Source organism: Haemaphysalis longicornis, unplaced genomic scaffold, assembly GCF_048455015.1.
Source record: "Haemaphysalis longicornis isolate Haplotype H1 unplaced genomic scaffold, Haemaphysalis longicornis Haplotype H1 scaffold_1, whole genome shotgun sequence".
Lineage (NCBI taxonomy): Eukaryota > Metazoa > Arthropoda > Arachnida > Ixodida > Ixodidae > Haemaphysalis > Haemaphysalis longicornis.
In genome coordinates, this window is record NW_027526203.1 from 373,070,432 (window position 1) to 373,088,544 (window position 18,113).

Sequence of the window (18,113 nt, forward strand, 5' to 3'; positions counted from 1 at the left end):
GGAAGATATTAGTAAATAAGAAAATTCTATTGGTGTTGATTTTCAACGAGGAAGTGCGCGGGGATAACACAAGAGTAAGATGAGACGTGGGGGTAGATGTTGATCAAAAGGAATATATATATATATATATATATATATATATATATATCGTAGAGCGAACAGACGAACGGGTAACAAACAAACTTTATTGACGTTTCGGCCTGGGACAGGCCTTCGTCAGATATATATATATATATATATATATATATATATATATATCAGATATATATATATATATATATATATATATATATATATATATATATATATATATATATATATATATATATAGAGAGAGAGAGAGAGAGAGAGAGAGAGAGAGAGAGGACAGAGAGAGAAAGATTTAATAACAGCCCCACTAACGCTAGGGCTTACTACTCCAGATGGGGTGAATACAAAAGGTGAAAGAAAAAAAAAGGTGGTTGGGGAAAAGGAGTAAAACATCGCGATATGCATCGGGATACGAATGGCGATATCCACGATACGGTTGATGGAAGTGTCGTTAAGAACGGGTGCGCAATCGTCACTCAGACCAATACATTCCATTTGGTTGTCATTCACAAAATTAGTCTTTAAATAAATGAAGTAACACTCAAAGCGGATATGAAGCGATTTCGCGCATGAATCCGATCTCGCAAGTCTCACGAGATCACGCTCCTTGCCTGCCCTGTTCCCCGTGCGTGGCTCCTTGCATGGTAGAGCTGCGAAGGTACTTGCGAAAAAGAAAGAAAAAAAAATCCCGGACACTGACCCGTAGTCTTCCGTGTCAAATGCTCAACAACTATATTTCTTTATCTTAGCCCGCCGATAAGCCTCCCAAGCGAGCGTGCGGTCTGGTGAAAACTTAAAAGCCCATCTTCCTGCGCTTTTCTCGCGTCCTTTTCCCGCACACTGCATTCGGCGGGCAGGGAGATATTTTACTGAAACATATATGCCGCGGAGGACATAATCCGCGCAAAATAGCAGCGCGGCGGCCCCTTCGCATCCGCTGCAGGGGCGGGGTGCTGCTTCCTCTCTCATCGGCGAACTTGGCTGCCTTTTTGTCGTCGCGCTCACGCCGAGCGCCGTGATCCCGCAATCAGGAAGAGCCGGTGCGCTGCTTAGAGGCAAAGCAGGAGCGCCGGTTCCCTCCCGCTCCGAGCACAGCGGCGCGTTGCCCCCTTATCAGACTACATCGCGGTGCGGCTCAACGAGATCGGTGGCCATCCGACTACAGCAACCGCGGCCGGCGCGGCCGTTTTCCCCTAGCGCATTCCAGCCCTTCCGCGCGGCCCAGCCGAGGCTGTTATTTATACGACACGGAGCGATTCGCGGACTGGCGGGACATTTTGCTGCCTCTCGCCGCACGCGCCTTCCTCATGACTCGGCCGATTGGTGACCCTCCCCGCGGACAGCCGGGATGCTGCTCGCGCTGCATGCGGTCAACTCGGCCTAATGGACACCTCCCCGGGCGAAAGTGGCGCAAAGTTTCACGCGAATGTGGCCATCGGTTACTTCTCGCAGCCCGCCGTGGTGCACGACTGGGAGATACACGTAACCGCCCCGAGATCAGGCGAATGAATGGGCTCTCGTCGATAGACGCGCACGACTCTCTACTATTAGAATGCCGTCAAATGGCCTCAAAAGGGCTGAATAACGTTAAAAAAAGGGGGGGGGGGGGTGATGGCGCACAGGTATTTCTTCGGCCATTGTGCTCAAGGCATGGTAGGCTAGCAGCGTGCATGCAGGGTACGAAATAAGAAAGGAAACGTAAAAAAAAAAAAGAAAAGGTGCACGTTGAACTCTGATGATGGTCGATCGGAGCTGACAATGACTTGGTCACAGAATTAAAACAATTTAATTGGTAATTCAATCGGCAACTCCATCACTCCGCTTCCCGTAAGGGACGAGGGGTGGCGGATTATCTGTTTTTTCAGTTTACCGGGATGAGAACGAAGCCGCGGTAGCGAAAGATCCCAGTGAAAGTAACGCTAACAACTTCGTTGTAAAACAGCCCGACTCAAAGCGGAACGGTACTCGACTGTGTAGGCGCACTTTCGGGATACACATTTTTTTCTTCTAGAGCTAACAAACAATATAATCGGCTCCTAGCCTTCTCTGCTAAATACAGGAACAGCCGTGAGGCAAAGGCGAGCTGAGCCCGCCATGATAAACGGGCGCATTTCGGGGGATGTTTAGCACGCTCTGGTGGGAAGAAGGTTTTGTACTTTTGTTGCTGGACGCGTTACTCAGTAATATACAACACTGTACAGATATGTACAATAGTAAACATACTTGTCTGTAGCGCATATTTTTGTACTTCCGGCCTACTGTTCCCTTAAAGTATATTGAAGAGAACTACTGCACCATTCTGAAGTCTAAACCGACTGCTTTCGCCCCCAGATTTCCCCCGAAAAATCTGCGTAAGTATTTTGTGAGATATACAGGAGTGTGCTCCGCACTGTATATGTCGAGTAATTTAAGGAGTGTTGGTACGTCTAACTGGACACCCGCCCTCCTCTTGTATGAGCAGTGCGAACAACTGCGTTCAGGCGGTTTAAGATGTATGTGTGCGGTCAACTCCGCCTGGTCGCAGCTTATTTGAGCAAAAACAAAAATACAAGAAATAAACAGAAATGAATTGTAGACCCACAAAGACATCTTAGGGAAAAAAATACATTGAAATGATTTTATTCACCAAAACACAGTAACACTTCTTCCCTTTACCTTTCGATCTGCCCCACAGGCGAAAGCCTTTTAAGGGCTAATTTTTAAAGAATTGATTGATTGTAGGGTTTAACGCGCCGACGCAACGCAGGCGATGAGGCGCGCCGTAGTGGAGGGCTCCGGATTAATTTTGACCACCTGGGGATCTTTAACGTGCGCCGAAATCTCGTACACACGGGCGTTTTTGCTTTTCGCCTCCATCAGAAAAGCGGCCGCCGCGGCCGGGAATCGAACCCGCGACCTCGTGCTCAGCAGCGCAACGCCTTAGCCACTGAGCCACCGCGGCGGGTAATTTTTAAGGAATCAGAACTTTTATGCGACATGATTAAGAGGAAGGACACCATACAAGCAGTTGTTCCAGAGATTAAACTCCGCAAGGATGTCTTTAACGAACCCGGCCGATTTTGCATTTTACAACTGAGTGATGATATATCCCCGCCCCCATCCCACCTCCACGTCTCCCCCCCCCCCCCTACTGCTTGTATTTAGAAGAGCCATTTGAAAGCCTCGTTGTCGCTGCCCCGATGGCAAAGAAAAAAAAAAAAGAGTTGTAGGGGTTGGGGGGATCGGAGAGGCTCAATGTGTGTGCGCCAGATGAGCCTCCGCGAGAGATCGAACGGACGCAATATGCATTCACATAAAGAGGCCATCCTGCAGAATCCAGCCCTCCGCACGTGGCATAACTTCCTTGTCCTGGAAGCTCTTGATGCGGCCGTAGCGTGGAACAGGGTTGATGTCCGTGCAGGCGACGGCGAGCTGAAGGCCTGCACGCATGCGACGGCGTCTCGAGCGACGAGAGGTAGCACATTAGTGTCATGTCCGGGTCATGCAAATACGCGCGGCATGCGTACGCGTTTGTAGGATATCGCCGCCGGTGGGCCCGCTATAGGCCGCGGATGATGCTCCGAACCGCGTGGGACAGCTGTGGCGTGCTTCCCCCTTTGCTTCGGCCAGGCGCTATATACTGACGACGCTGCAAGCGAAACAAAGTGCGCCTCGTGCGCGCCTAAACGATGACTGCCGATCTGTGTCGGTGGCGGAAGAGAACCCCACCGGGGCCTTTGTTTCCTCCCACGGATGCGAATGGCTTCCGCCTAAAGCTTGCTTCTGTTTTGGGGATCATTTGTGGGCAGCAAAACGCTGTTTGTCGAGAGAGAAAACGGTGAGCTTGCTTGCACACGGATGTCCGGGCGGGCATCTGAAGTTAAGGGGTCTGTTCTGAATTACTCGGTACATAGATGTTCAACTGGAGGAGCATGTATTCCACCAAGGATAATCATGAGAAGGTACGGGGAGAGGAAAGTATAAGTTGTGAAATGCAATTCCACTCTGGTAAAGCACATTTCGCCGATTTAGGCGTCTGGGATGATGCAGTTTCCAAAACCACGTGCGACATTTCTTGAAGAAAACTAACGTACCACGAAGAACAGAATACGGTCTCGGAATGAGCTTGAATAGTGGGATCTGAGCTTCTAATAGCATAAAATAGACAGAAAAAGAAGGAAAAGAAAGCCACGAGGAGGCACGTTATGTCCAAGTTCTAAGCTCGGTCCAGAAAAAGTAGACGCTTGTCGGCACGAAGGAAAAGAATGCTCCGTATACAGTTGCACTCGTTGTGAAAGCAAAAAAAAAAAAAAAGTGGGGCGCATTGACCTGTGGTCAAATGATGGCCCATGTACGTGGCCACCCTTCGATCCCAAAATTTCACTGGACAATTATGCAGTGGCAGTTCCTCCCGCTTCTCAGTAACTGAGGAAAAAAACGAAGTGCTTCTTGAGAGACAGGGACGAAGGAGCATGCCGAAGGCCACCTTGAGCATAGAAATAATTACCTCCTCATCGTCCTCAAGAGCTATTTCTCACTAACGTGAGGAGTAGACAGAGGAGGAAGGAATTTTTCTGCATCTATATCGACGGCGGTAACGAGAGATCCCGGCCGAGGTAGCAGCATTAACGGCTGTGCTGTAAAAAGTGCGCCTAAAGTCGTTTGTGTTTAGAGCTAACTCACGGAAAGAACTAGATTTGATTTGATTTGATTTTTTCGTTTCTTGGCGAAACTTGTTCAACTTACTTATCTGTTAGTTTTTTTTGTTTTTTTTTTCACGGTCGTAGTCATGTGCACGTCCCCAACCATGTCTCTCAATTAACAATCAGTCAGGCATAACAATCAGACTTGTTCAATCAGTCAGGCATATTCGTCGGTTGCGTTCTTTTCTCTGAGACACCCATAAACTTTATTCTTTTGTTGTGTGTTGTGAAATGCATCCACATCGATTAAAACCGCTTAAAGTTCTCGATTGATTGCGTTCTCAAACGTCGTCCATTTGTCGGGCGCTGAAGACTGCGTTTGTAGTGTTCCGGAACTCGCGATATACATCCAAGCAGTTACTGTCAGATGCTATCTGCTCTTTCAGAAGTCTCAGTTGTCGGGAGATGAGCTTTATTTATTTGGAGATATGCTGTCCAGCGCGTCCCCTATATGTTTGTTTGCAGGCACAATTTTACAGTTAGTTCATGCAGCTGTCATTTTCTCCTGTTTCGTAGCTTTATTTATTACGTCCAGCGTCAAATCAATCCGCTTCCTCTTCTTCTAGAGCATTCTATGCTCCCACTTGTTTTATTTTTTTCCCACAATACCTGCTAGGCTGGCAGAGTAATTGTATTTGTTTTTGCGTGTAAAAAATAGTAATACCAATGTCTAACGTCAATCTGAGGATGCTTAGAAACTCCACCACTACCGCGAATGAAAGGGCTAGACTTGTTTGCACAAGTTCCCCAATACGTCTTCCGGCGCCTTTTCGCGGCGCCGTTTTCGCGCCTAAATGTCACCGCTAGAAAGGTATACAATTCATTTAAATTTTTTACAAATTTTGCCAATAACAAGTCTATGCACCTCACTTAAACACACGTGTTTTCATAAATCGCTCCATATGGCTAAAGCAAATTACATCCTCAATTTTTTTTTTTTGGATCTGAGGATTACTGATTCACAGGCTTAAAAACGTACCCACATAGCACCTCTAAAACTGTTGTTTAGTTGGCCTTGTTAGTGCACTTTTTTTTTCGTCGGAGCATTGCCATAAAAAGATCACAAAACAAATTTCAGCAGCTTAGATATTACTCAGCTAACAAGATTAAGGAGGATAAACATACATCCGCAAATACCTCAGCATCGCTCTCTAGACCCATAAAGTTATCGAATTGTTTTTTTGCGAAGAAAGATGATTCGTACAAATTGGCCTAAAATTTCGTTTCTAACAATGTTGAGAATATCAAAAGCAATTTCTCAAATCCCGGAATAACTCTTAGGCCCATGAATGTGTTGAATTGATTAGGAGAGTGCGTTCCTCCCGAGGCGTGGAGACGCACCGAAACAAGGTTTGTGGACATTCCAAAGGAATTTACTTGCCGAATTTCCCCTAATAAATTCCGAAGGGGCAGGAAGTGGCTCGAAAGAGGACGACTTTACCTTGACTAGCTCGGCGGGACCTGGTCTAAAGCACCCTCAGGAGGGAGACTGATAGCCCAAGCACCAAAGGGAAGTGGTAGCCCAAGCACCACAGGGAGGCTGGTGTACGAGCAATTAATTAAGGCTCAATCACAGAACGGTGACAGCACATTGCACCAACTTCCTACGTGCATCTTTGTCGTGCTAGTACGTCCTCGTATTGCAGTTCCATTGAGCCAATCAAGTAGCGTGCACATATGCTTCCAACATGCCCTTCCGATTTAAAAAGGAAAAAAAAAATGAGGGACCTGGGCAAAAGGGCGTAGTCCACGCCTTAGAAACAGCTGTTTCACGGGAATTTCTATGTTATAGCCTTGATGCGCGTTACGGGAGGGAGAGAGAGAGAGAGAGAGAGAGAGAGAGAGAGAGAGAGAGAGAGAGAGAGAGAGAGAGAGAGAGAGAGAGAGAGAGAGAGAGAGAGAGAGAGAGAGAGAGAGAGAGACTACAATGGCGAGGAAGTGATAACCGTTCTTCTCGGCTCTATTCCTGCCTTCCGTGCGAATTAGCGGCATCACGCCTTGATACTTCCCCGGCACTCAAGGACACATGCGCATCGCTCAGAGCGCTGCCTTCCGACCGGCGCGACAAACGTCAACAAGCAGCGCCGCTGGAACGAGGAACCGCTCACGACCGGGGTTGGCGACTGCACATTTCCTGGGCCGCCCGGTCGCCGCCGACGGATACACTCGAGGAAGTGGACTGGAGCTGTACGCCAGGACGCTCGCGCACGTATACGGACGCACGCACGCCGGCGCCGCGGATTCACGGTCGCCGCCTCGCCCAGCCACCGACATCGCCAGTCGTACCAGATTGCCTAGGTCGCTGTTTTCGAAGCGACCGCAGTTAGAGAGATGTCAACTTTGCGAGAGGGGGAGAGGGTGGGAAACGAGGAACAAAGCCCGCGTCTATAAAGTTGCGTGCTCGGCCGTTATTGTGTTTTCGTTGCGAAGGCCGGCCTAGCGGCGGTATAGGTGCAACCAGAACGTGCTAGTAGCGCGAAAACAAACTGGCGGGGCTCATTTCCGCGTGATCGGGCAAAAGATAAAGCCGCACTGGCTCAAACAATGGCTGAAAGGCACGGCGAGGGTGGGAGACAACGAGGAAGGCATACGTGAGGCATGAGGAGGAGGCGGAGGTGAGGAGGGATGCAAATAAAGCACGCGCAGCACGCAAGGTGACTGAACTCCGGGGTGCCGCATGAAATAGGGCAGCTTTCTGTCCCCCAGATTTCGGTGCGCTAATCAAGTGTGCGCAAAACGTGCGCGCAATAGAGAGTACCGTCGGCACGCATTCGAACATGCTGGCAAGCTTAAACAATACGGCAGTCGTGAAACGGGAGTTGGTGAAAACGAAATGGGCACGCGTGCCGGTGATTTGCCCTGCATGCACGGTGTCAAGGTGTGCACGGCTGCGAGAAAGGCGCTGCTACGATATATTATGCTATCAGCAGGCGGCAAGCGGGAAGGACGAATGCAGGAACGAGCGAAGGTTGGAAGCGCAGACCTTACCAAAATTACAAACTATCCTACGATGCGAATTCTACACTCACGCGGAACGTGCAAGAAGCTTGGGGGATATGCGCGGGGAAGTTCGCGGAAACGGGCAGCTGTAGTTCATCCGGGAAATCTAAAACTTCGCTTTCCTTCAGGATGCCTGTAAAGCTGGTGTTTTGCATCATTCAGGTGGGAAGTGCACGCGTAAGCTTCCCAACGCTCACTGCCTCCTTGTGTCACTCCAGTAGTCTTTTTTTCTTTTTCTTGCCTCTCTTTTGGCCTCGAAACTCGGTCGAAAAGGAAAACTTGTAAATGCATGGGCTCACGTCTAAAACGCCTGCCGCTGCTTTTGTGGGTGCACTTGTAGGAAGTTTCCATGGGTTCTTTATCTCTTTAACGTCCTGTCTAGCCCGCTACTCTGTCCTTACAACATGCTCGTGAAATAGCAAATAGCGATCTGTATTCACTTTATACACCTTCGCGAATATACCTATTTAAAATTGTCTATTAGACGCGGAGGTTGGGTTGCCACTAGTTAATACCAATAAGGAACCAAGAAGAAACAAAAAAAAATAGTCAAGCGACGTCCCTCCTCCACGCGTGGCAATCTTCGAGCAACGCTTCAAACTATGGTGGACAGAAAGGCTCGCATCTGTAATCGCTAACAACTGATCTATTTTCTTAGGACGGGCCGTATATGTACGCGTACAACCAAGAATACCTCAGCACTCAAAAAAGTAAAAGGCCAACATATTTTTTGTGGGGCAAAAGTGCGTAGCGTTGGTTTCTTTTTGCTGAGGGCCGCAGTTCCATTGAAAGTGGCACTAATCAGAAAACCTTTGCAATCTTTTTGCAGGCGTAGCTGAACATTCTCACTATAGTCTCACTATATACTAAAACCCGGTTCGTTGTTTTTCACTCTCACCAGCGTGTAATAAATTATGTCCCACGACTATTTCTGAATCAATTTGCAATTGAAGCAGAAGAAGAGGCTGTTTTTTTAGGGGTTCAGTTGGACCGTCACTTGAAATTTCACTCCCACGTTTGTTATTTGAGAAAGAAGATAGCGTACGGCATACGTGTTTTGATTAGGGCCGGGATGTATTCTCTCAGCCTACTTTACTTTCGTTATACTACGCTTTTGTTCATTCCCATATTAATTACTGTATTTCATCTTGGGCCAATACCTACAGCACCCACCTTTCCTCCCTTCAAACTATGCAAAACCAATGTATTAGAATACTTACCCGCAGTCCTTACCGCAGTGACGCCAAAACACTCCTTCTTGAGAACAACATTCTAAATGTTGAAAACAGTTTCAAATACAAGCTAGGTATCTTATTGTTTAAACAAATCAACAATCAGCTTCCTGTATTCATAATCCCCGAATGCAACCTATTAAATACTAACTTCACAAGGTTTGCACGTAATCACAATTTAATTTTACCTCTAGTTCATTCCAACTACGGCAAACAAACAGCTCTTTTCACCGGTATCCAGCTATGGAACACCATACCACCGGAAATAAAAATTTCCCAATCAATTGGAAAATTCAAAAAAGATCTTAAAACTTTCCTCACGTCCATGCCACAATCACCATAATTTTAAACAGTTTTTACTTTTCTTCGTGTTCTTTACCTTTCTACTTTCTGTCCGTCTCTTTTTCATGGCAACCTTTCCACAACCTTCTGCCAATGAATCACCTCATTGGTGGTTGTTGTGTATCGCTGCGAATAAGTGTGATTTCTTTTTGCGCTATCATTTTTGCAATTTTTCAACTTGTGTCGCTACACAATTGGAATGTTGAATTACTCTTGTTTTTTTTCCTGAGTAATTTTTGCTTTCTTACTTTTCTTTTTTTTTTTGCTGTCCTGTTGTGTGTATCGATCTCACAATTTGGAATGTTGAATTACCCTTGTTTTTTTTCCTGTATAATTCTTTCTTTTTTTCTTTTTTTTTGCTGTTCTGTTGTGGAATATCTTGTGTTGCCTGCGATGTATTTTATTTGTTTTTCGCTACTACTGTTTGCTGCTTCAAATATATTTCTTATGTTCACTATTATAGGAGGTCCCGTTTCAGTCCCTGACTATGGGACCTCCTTCTGTATACAAAAATTTTGTAATCTATCGATTGCCTAATAAAATCCTTTTCTGATTCTGATTCTGATTATGATAGATGGTACTATCGGGCTAACGACTGATACGATATCGCTAAAGCTTTAAAAGATAACTATGTCAGGCGCAATTTTTAGCTCGTGCCATGGACATCAAGTCGCAGACATTTCGTGGGAGACAGTTCGGCCTGCCTGGGCAATTGCACCCATCGACATGGTGTTCTGAACTTTGATATTACGGCTGTTTTCGCTATGTTAAAAGTTTATCGGAGCATCTAATCCTGTATTTACGGTCACCATACCTTAAGTGAAAGGAGGGTACTTTCCTTCAAACAGTCGCGAAAACTCCTAACTTGACCGTAACGCCATCCTGAATACGTTTCTTGTAAGAGGGTGAAGATCATCAAGGGAAGCTGCTGTAGGGCAATTTGCCTTCGTGCGAAACCACGAGGGAAGCGATGCATGGATGGGAGTGTAGTAATAGAATACAGAAAAAAAAACAGATCATGGTTGTTAACGCGCAAGAGATCGATGCCCCCAAACCAGATTGAAAAGACCCACCATCACGGGCTGAAAGCAGGGTATTAGGTTCGCGCCGACAACGCACACCTGACCGGCTGCGTGCACCATGCACACACGTTTATATTTTTCCGCACTGTGTCAGCAGGTCGAAAAGTGCCTCCTGAACTAAAACAGAAACATTTTGTCGTGGTTGAACGCGGTCAAATCACGTTTTACAAGCGATAGCTCGGCTTCCGCGCCGAGAGCGCTCGGTAAACGCGTGCACGATTGCACCGCAAGACAAAACAGAGACGCCGCTGGGTGCAGTCGCGGCTGTAGGCGCGAACGCGCGGTGAACTTGGGTGCTGCCGGCGCCTCCTTCTACCCTTTTCTGATAACACGCGTTCTAATACTCTTCCCCCTACCCGCCTCGGCTTGCCCCTCCCCTTCAAACGAACGAGCGATTTGAAGCTTTCACTGCGTAACCGCACGAGGCGCTGGGTTGACCTTGGCTGCGTTTGAAGTTCAGGTTGACGCTGTGAGAAACGAGCCGTTTTCAGTGTTTGTACCCGGAGTAACAGAGCTTTCGCTCTAAAAGCAGCATGAACATAAAATAATTTGGTTTCTTCACATTCGAGCGATCAACTAGGCGAGTCAGCGCAAGTTGCACCCAGAGGTGAAACTGGGTTCCCGTACATTGACGAAGTGTGCCATATCTGCCCGAGCAGTGGCGCAATATCACATCGGGGATTTTCCAGCGCCTACCAGTAAGTCAGATGCACGCGGTTAGAGCGATCGCGATCGCCAATACATTTTAGAGCAATGGTATCAGTACTGAACCTGAACTGAACCGAAAAAAAGAAATAACGGTTACCGGTTCATGCCGAAACGGTTCGACCTTCCGTTGTTGATATTGCGCAGTGAATGCAATTCAGACCTTTTTTTCTTTCACGTACCATCAACTTCGTACCCGCTTGCGCGCTTTCCTCTCCAGACAATTGAACATTATCACGCTCTATGCAACAACAGGGGAAATGAACGAGCACCAATGTAGCAATGGTCTGTTTCTGCTGGAAGCGCAAGCGTAGTGCAAGCTGACCAAACTAAATGTCATTCTCGGCAGCTTGCAGGGGACATAAAACAACTTTGCCCTTCCCTAGCTGCGACTTTATTGGAGCAATCAGGCTGCAGGAGTGCTCCACTGCGCAACAGCGAAAGCCCACACCCGATGTGTGCAAACTTTTTGCATTTCATAATTTGTTTAAATGGTCCGGCACCTGCAATTTGTTAATACTTGACAAGTGTGACCGCAGAAGCTGCTCAGTGGCTAAGCCGTTCGCTGCTGAACGCAAGTGGCCTCGATCTCCCTTCCCCACAACCGTTTTTCTGAACTAGATGGAAATCGAGAACGTCCGTGTATCGAGATTTTGATCCACGTTTAATATCACCAGCTCGTTAAAAAACGTCTGCTGGCCTGTAAGATAACCTGCGCCTCGGAGCAGAGATATAGCACGGGAATGAAATGCGCCAGTTTTTTTTTTGAACGTGTTTAAACGGAAAACAACAAAAAAGAAAAAGCGAATCACGTTGTTTTAAAATATTACGCAAAAAGTAAGTAAAACCAAATTAGTAAAAAAAGCACCAAAACGTGGATATTGCTCTATACTCTTCTTTGCCCTGCCTTTCACAACCAAACGTGTCACCAACGCGAAGGAAGTGAGTTCCGTGGTCAGTTTTTGAGGACAGTACAGAGAACAAGTTCCGTTTTTTACAGATAAAAATAACAACAGATATATCAGAGAAAACTGTTAAGGTGCGCACTTAATCCCTTGGCAAGAAACTGCAGCCCTCGACCTTGTCTTGGAAGCAGAAACAGTAATAAAGCAGATGACACGTGCAGAAAGGCCGGCTGGTACCTCACACTCCCATCCGCCCAGCGATCATCTTTTCTGCTTGTTCTGCAGTTTTGTCTCTTTCAGATCTGCTTTTTTTTCGAAGGTGCACTTGTAATGACTGTCCAACTCGCTACATTACTTCTACTGCTACTCGTTCCGGAGGGGAGTACTGCTGTGTACGAATTAAAAAGCGTCTACTCAAAAAAGTCCCATCTCATGCTCCACGCATCAAATTTCCCTTTCATTTTGTAACGGCATAATCTGTTACGATTCCGCAATGTAGCACACGGAACGATGGCCGGAGGTGAGGCGGTACGATGACATACTGATTGTAATGCACACATCCGGTATGGCTATCGCAACAGGAATTGCAGTGGTCAGAGCAATAATGCAGTCACTGAGCGTTAACTAAAGCTTACTTTTAACAAAAGTGGCTAACACATGCGATAAGGTGACAGCTAACAAATTATTCAAGGTGACCAAATAATTTATGTGCCTGTTGTAGGACTTTTCTGTTTCGTTACAAATATAAAAAATGAGCGCCATTGGTATTAAGCGCTGTGATTTGAACGCGCCATACGCAGGCCTAAATTTAAGGCTTCAAGGTTAGCGGGATGGGCGATTCCATAGCGACGATTGCGATTTCAACAAAAAAGGAAAGGGCAGAAAATGTATCCCACCGTCATATCTCTTGCCAGTGGCTTTATGAATAGTCGCCAGGACAACATAAAGTTTAGGCGAGAAAGTAGGTGGTAAATCGTCGCCACTTCATCTGTTTTTCTAATATCCCGTAATTGTTCAAAGTTTGCTTTGCAATTGCGCCACTGCCCTCGGGGAATAGCAGCATTTTGAATTTTTGTTTGTATTTTGATTTGACTGTCGTTTTAAACTACTAAATGTTTTTTTATAATTTCAGTGATGATAATTCAAGTCATCGAACCGGTTCGAGCTCCCGAACCGGTTTTGTCGAACGGGAACTGAACCGGAACGAAATCATTTCGCCTGAACCAGAACCGTAACCGAACCGGTTTTTCGGTTCGACACACTGGTGTATATATATATATATATATAGCAGAACAGAAAGGTACGGGACGAGGGACTCGGTAAAGATACATATCAAAGTTGCAGTCGTCATTGCCAGTGCTCTTCGGCTTTTTCTGAAATATTTGATAGGGCCGAATGACGTGTGTTTTGTCACGTTTCTCTCTTTTTTTTTAATACATTGATAAATAAGCGAAAATATAAGTCGAGAAAAAATCCGCCGTTTTTTATTTCCGGTGGTATGGTGTTCCATAGCTGGATACGGGTGAAAAGAGCTGTTTGTTTGCCGTAGTTGGAATGAACTAGAGGTAAAATTAAATTGTGATTACGTGCAAACCTTGTGAAGTTAGTATTTAATAGGTTTCATTCGGGGATTATGAATACAGGAAGCTGATTGTTGATTTGTTTTTTTCCGCCGTTTTTTCCCGCTCCCGGAAAAAACGGCGGATTTTTTCTCGACTTATATTTTCGCTTATTTATCAATGTATTAAAAAAAAGAGAAACGTGACAAAACACACGTCATTCGGCCCTATCAAATATTTCAGAAAAAGCCGAAGAGCACTGGCAATGACGACTGCAACTTTGATATATATATATATATATTTATTTTTATATATATATATATATATATATATATATATATATATATATATATATATATATATATATATAGTAACGAAGAAGAGAGGTCAAGGTCACGGGATTCAAGCTCAAGCCGGAATCCAAGCTGAACCAGGACAATCCCCACAAACAATCCCCACGCATCATGCGCGCAGCATGCCCAGCGCGATCGAGTTCAGTTCTGGCTTCGCCCGCTTCTTCGGCCGCTCGAGCTCCTTCGGCCTCCGTGCTTGATCCTCTCGGTTCCTTGGCTCTCTGAATAAACCCCACTACAATATCTATCTATCTATCTATCTATCTATCTATCTGTGTATATATATATATATATATATATATATATATATATATATATATATATATATATATATATATATATATATATATATATATATATATATATATATATATATATATATATAGACTGAAAAGATAAAAACTCACACAGAGCGCGAAAAAAATAAGGTTAGTAGAGACAGAGACAAACGAGAAAGACTTAGAAAATAAAAATAAGTATACTGACGTATCAGGGAGAGGACTCCCTTTCTTCAGAGTACTCTGAAGAGTACTCTTCAGGTACTCTGAAGAAAGGGAGTCCTCTCCCTGAAACGTCAGTAAACTTATTTTTATTTTCTAAGTCTTTCTCGTTTGTCTCTGTCTCTACTAACCTTATATATATATATATATATATATATATTACTGTGTCAAACTGAAGAAAATACCGGTTCCGTTACGGTTCGGGTTTGGGTAAATCCATTTCGTTTCGGTTCAGTTTCGGTTCGACTAAATTACGCACCGCACCGGTTCGCGAACCAGTTCAAAGAGCCGAATTATTAGTGAAGAGGAAATAAAAAGCTTTGTAGTTTCAGTCACAATAAAAAATTAGGTACTATTTTCCTTCGTCCAAAATGCTGCTTCGTTCCATATAAGTGGTGCATTTTTAAAGTCAACTTTAATCAATTAGGCCAGATAGAAAGGAAGACGTATCAGCAACATTTTTATACAGCCCTTATGTCGTCCTAGGGACTACACTAATCTCGCGCCAGGAAACATGACTGTGCCATTTATTGATACCTTTTGTTCTATTTTGTTGTACCACTTGTTGTACCGACCACGGGCTGCGGCACCTTCGGTATCGAACTTGCTAGCACATCAACCAAGAGGGAATGCTACCAGCATCCCTATAACTGAACAATCTACAAAAGGGCAGCATCTCCACTCCGTGGATGATGGCGAGGGTGCGGAGTACGGGGACTCGAAATGGCATCCAAGTTGCACCCCGAGTGACATCCGATGTGCGTCCCGACCGTCATTCGATTTGAGCCGTGAGTTGCACCTTGATTATTCCCTAAATGAAACTGCAACTCACGGCTCAAATCGCCAGTTTCGCTTGATTTTCGCTTGATGGTGGTGTGCGCACGGATGGACGCGGGTGGACATTGGGAGGTGCTAAGGTACTCCGCTCCGTTACAGGCGAGGGAGTAAACCATTTGACTCTCGGGTACTACCTCACGGTCGCAGCCCAATGGGTGAGACGACTGACACTAACTCTGTCTGGCCTTCCAGACACAGGCTCGAACCCTGCCGGTGCCTGTGTGATTTTTTGCGGTTGTAAATGCTATGCGCACGGACGCGGACGGACATTGTGCGGTCCTAAGGTACTCCGCACCCAAAAAAATTGGCGCAGCTTGCACTAGTCGTGCAAGGCTGGAGAAACCACAGAGCTGGCAGCCTCTCTCCCTTCCTCGGAGATCCGACTGTTGCACCTCAAATGGATTTCCGAACTTGCCGCTGAACGTTCTCCGTCACTGGCAGGCCCGAATCGTTTTGTCAGCAGCCTTTCACATTCATCCTGAAGTGGAACGCGTGAGCACGCGCTAGAACCCGCTGCAACCGGCTTCGCGAACATACGCGTCTGTGCTCACCACTTCAGGCGCGAACGCAAGCGAACTGGCGAGGGGAAGAGCACGCCAAAGATCACGCCACGAACGCTGGGCAGAGTGTTCTTGAACGTCGAGCTGGCCGACGTCGGACACTCCAACGAGATGCAAGCCCACGTGCACGCGGTATTTCTTCTTTGTATTATCCTGCGAGCTCCTCACGTGCCGCCAGCCCACACGCAAGCCTGGACGACGCCGGGCGCTCGTCCAGGCTTGTTCGGCTGGGCTCGGCTGAGCAATCCTGGACGCTCGACCGAGCTGAGTTTTCTGGTAACCCTCGACGGCGGAACTAAAAGCTTAAACAGTTCTGCTGTTAAAACTTCCACGTAAAGCGCCCGCCCGCCCGCCAGGACGCACACATAACAGGGACTTCCATCCACCTGTGTAGAGCACCTTTTCCTGTGCAAGAGATTACAGTACAAAATAATCTAGTGGTGATCAGGGAAGTCGAACGTCTTGAGCCCAACCCTGAGAACACCTATAAATGCGAAAGATGGCAATATAGACATACGGTTGGTATAGGCAGCGCAGGTGTGCGTCTCTTTTTTTCCTGTGTCCCGTCCTCCCAGATGTTGTTTAAACTTTACAGATTCTGTTCCAACCAGCCAAAATTTCAGCTCGTTTGAGGTTCTACAAGTAGGCACATTTAGGTTCTGAGCCTTAGCCGGTGCGCAGTGCAGCAATCTCGCGCCGTGATTGTCCCTGCACAGTCCCAGCGAGTGAGGGTATGGTCAATGTTGCAACCGTCCTGCAAGCTGCGCTGAGGGTGACAGGGTGACATTTCTTTTTTCCAGCCTTGCACCCTGCTTGCGTATATATATATATATATATATATATATATATATATATATATATATATATATATATATATATATATATATATATATATATATATATATATATATATATATTTATATATATATATATATATATATATGTACCATTTAAATGTCTCTGTATTTTTACCTTGTATTTCGCCGATGCCTGTGTGCTGCATGAAGCGCTAGTAAAGGCTCAAAGCTCAACACGATTTTTTTTGCGATTTTAGGACCTCCAGTTAACGGTGTTTTGCTGTATAGTATTATCCGGGACAGGGAATTCGAAAGAAAACTAGTGATTACTGTCATAAGGAGATGACAATATGTACACGATGCAATCACAACATGTCCAAGGCGGTAGAGATAGACACTATGCTTGGAAATTCTCCTACTCATCATGTTCATCCGTGTAGTGTTTAAGTAACCATTGTTTTTAGCTGTCTAGGACGTATATAAATATTCAAATGGACACCATAAATGCACATTGTTGAACGTAAACAGCCCTTGCCGGCATGGCAGCACGTCGTTCAACCTCGGTCGTTAAAACCCCGCGCACCCGAAAAACTGCACCTTCAAATGCGGCTGGCAAAAGACCTGACACGCACGTGCCTCGATTCCCGACTGCAGAGAACGTGAAGCTGTCGCGAACTTTTCGGAATACGTAGCCGAGTTCACCAACTTACTTCGATATATTCTCGATGGGTTCCCCCTCGTTTTGCGACCTGTGCGCTTCTCTGCGAATGACGTAAATCTGCGACTTGGCGTTATCTCTCTTTTCTGTTTTCAAACAACTAGCGCACAGCCATTTTTCAGGTGGCGGTCTGAGAGGAACGTTTCCCGGCGTGTTTCTTATTCTTTTTCGCACGAGCCGTGATCTTCGCGTCTCGTATCATTATCGGGAGTCTGACGCGGCTCTTACACGCCTCTATACGTGCGCCGGTATAGAGCTGTCCATGGACGCTTCCAAGCCTGCAGGTCATGAGGAATAACAGCGGCCACAAAGTTCCCTCTGGTTTCGTTCCCGCCACGGCGTTGAGGATGCCTCGAGGATGGGGCGCTCGAATGAGGCCCCCGTCGGTACGCCAGCTCGACTTCACTCAAGGCGGCAGCGGCCAATCTGATGCGTGGCCAAAGCACGCGTTGAGGTCAGCCGAGAGGAATTAATAAGCCTTTTACAAGATCACACCCGGCGGGCTGCATCAGATAAAGGGCAGCCGACACGTAGTGCGCTCGCTCTTGTATACACACGGCTGCAGCTGTGAACAGAGGGGACAACGAAACTGAGCCTTGAGAGAGAGAGAGAGAGAGAGAGAGAGAGAGAGAGAGAGAGAGAGAGAGAGAGAGAGAGAGAGAGAGAGAGAGAGAGAGAGAGAGAGAGAGAGAGAGAATAACTTTAATGGAGACCAAAGAGGTCATCCGAGCCGTCTCGCTGGCTTGGTATA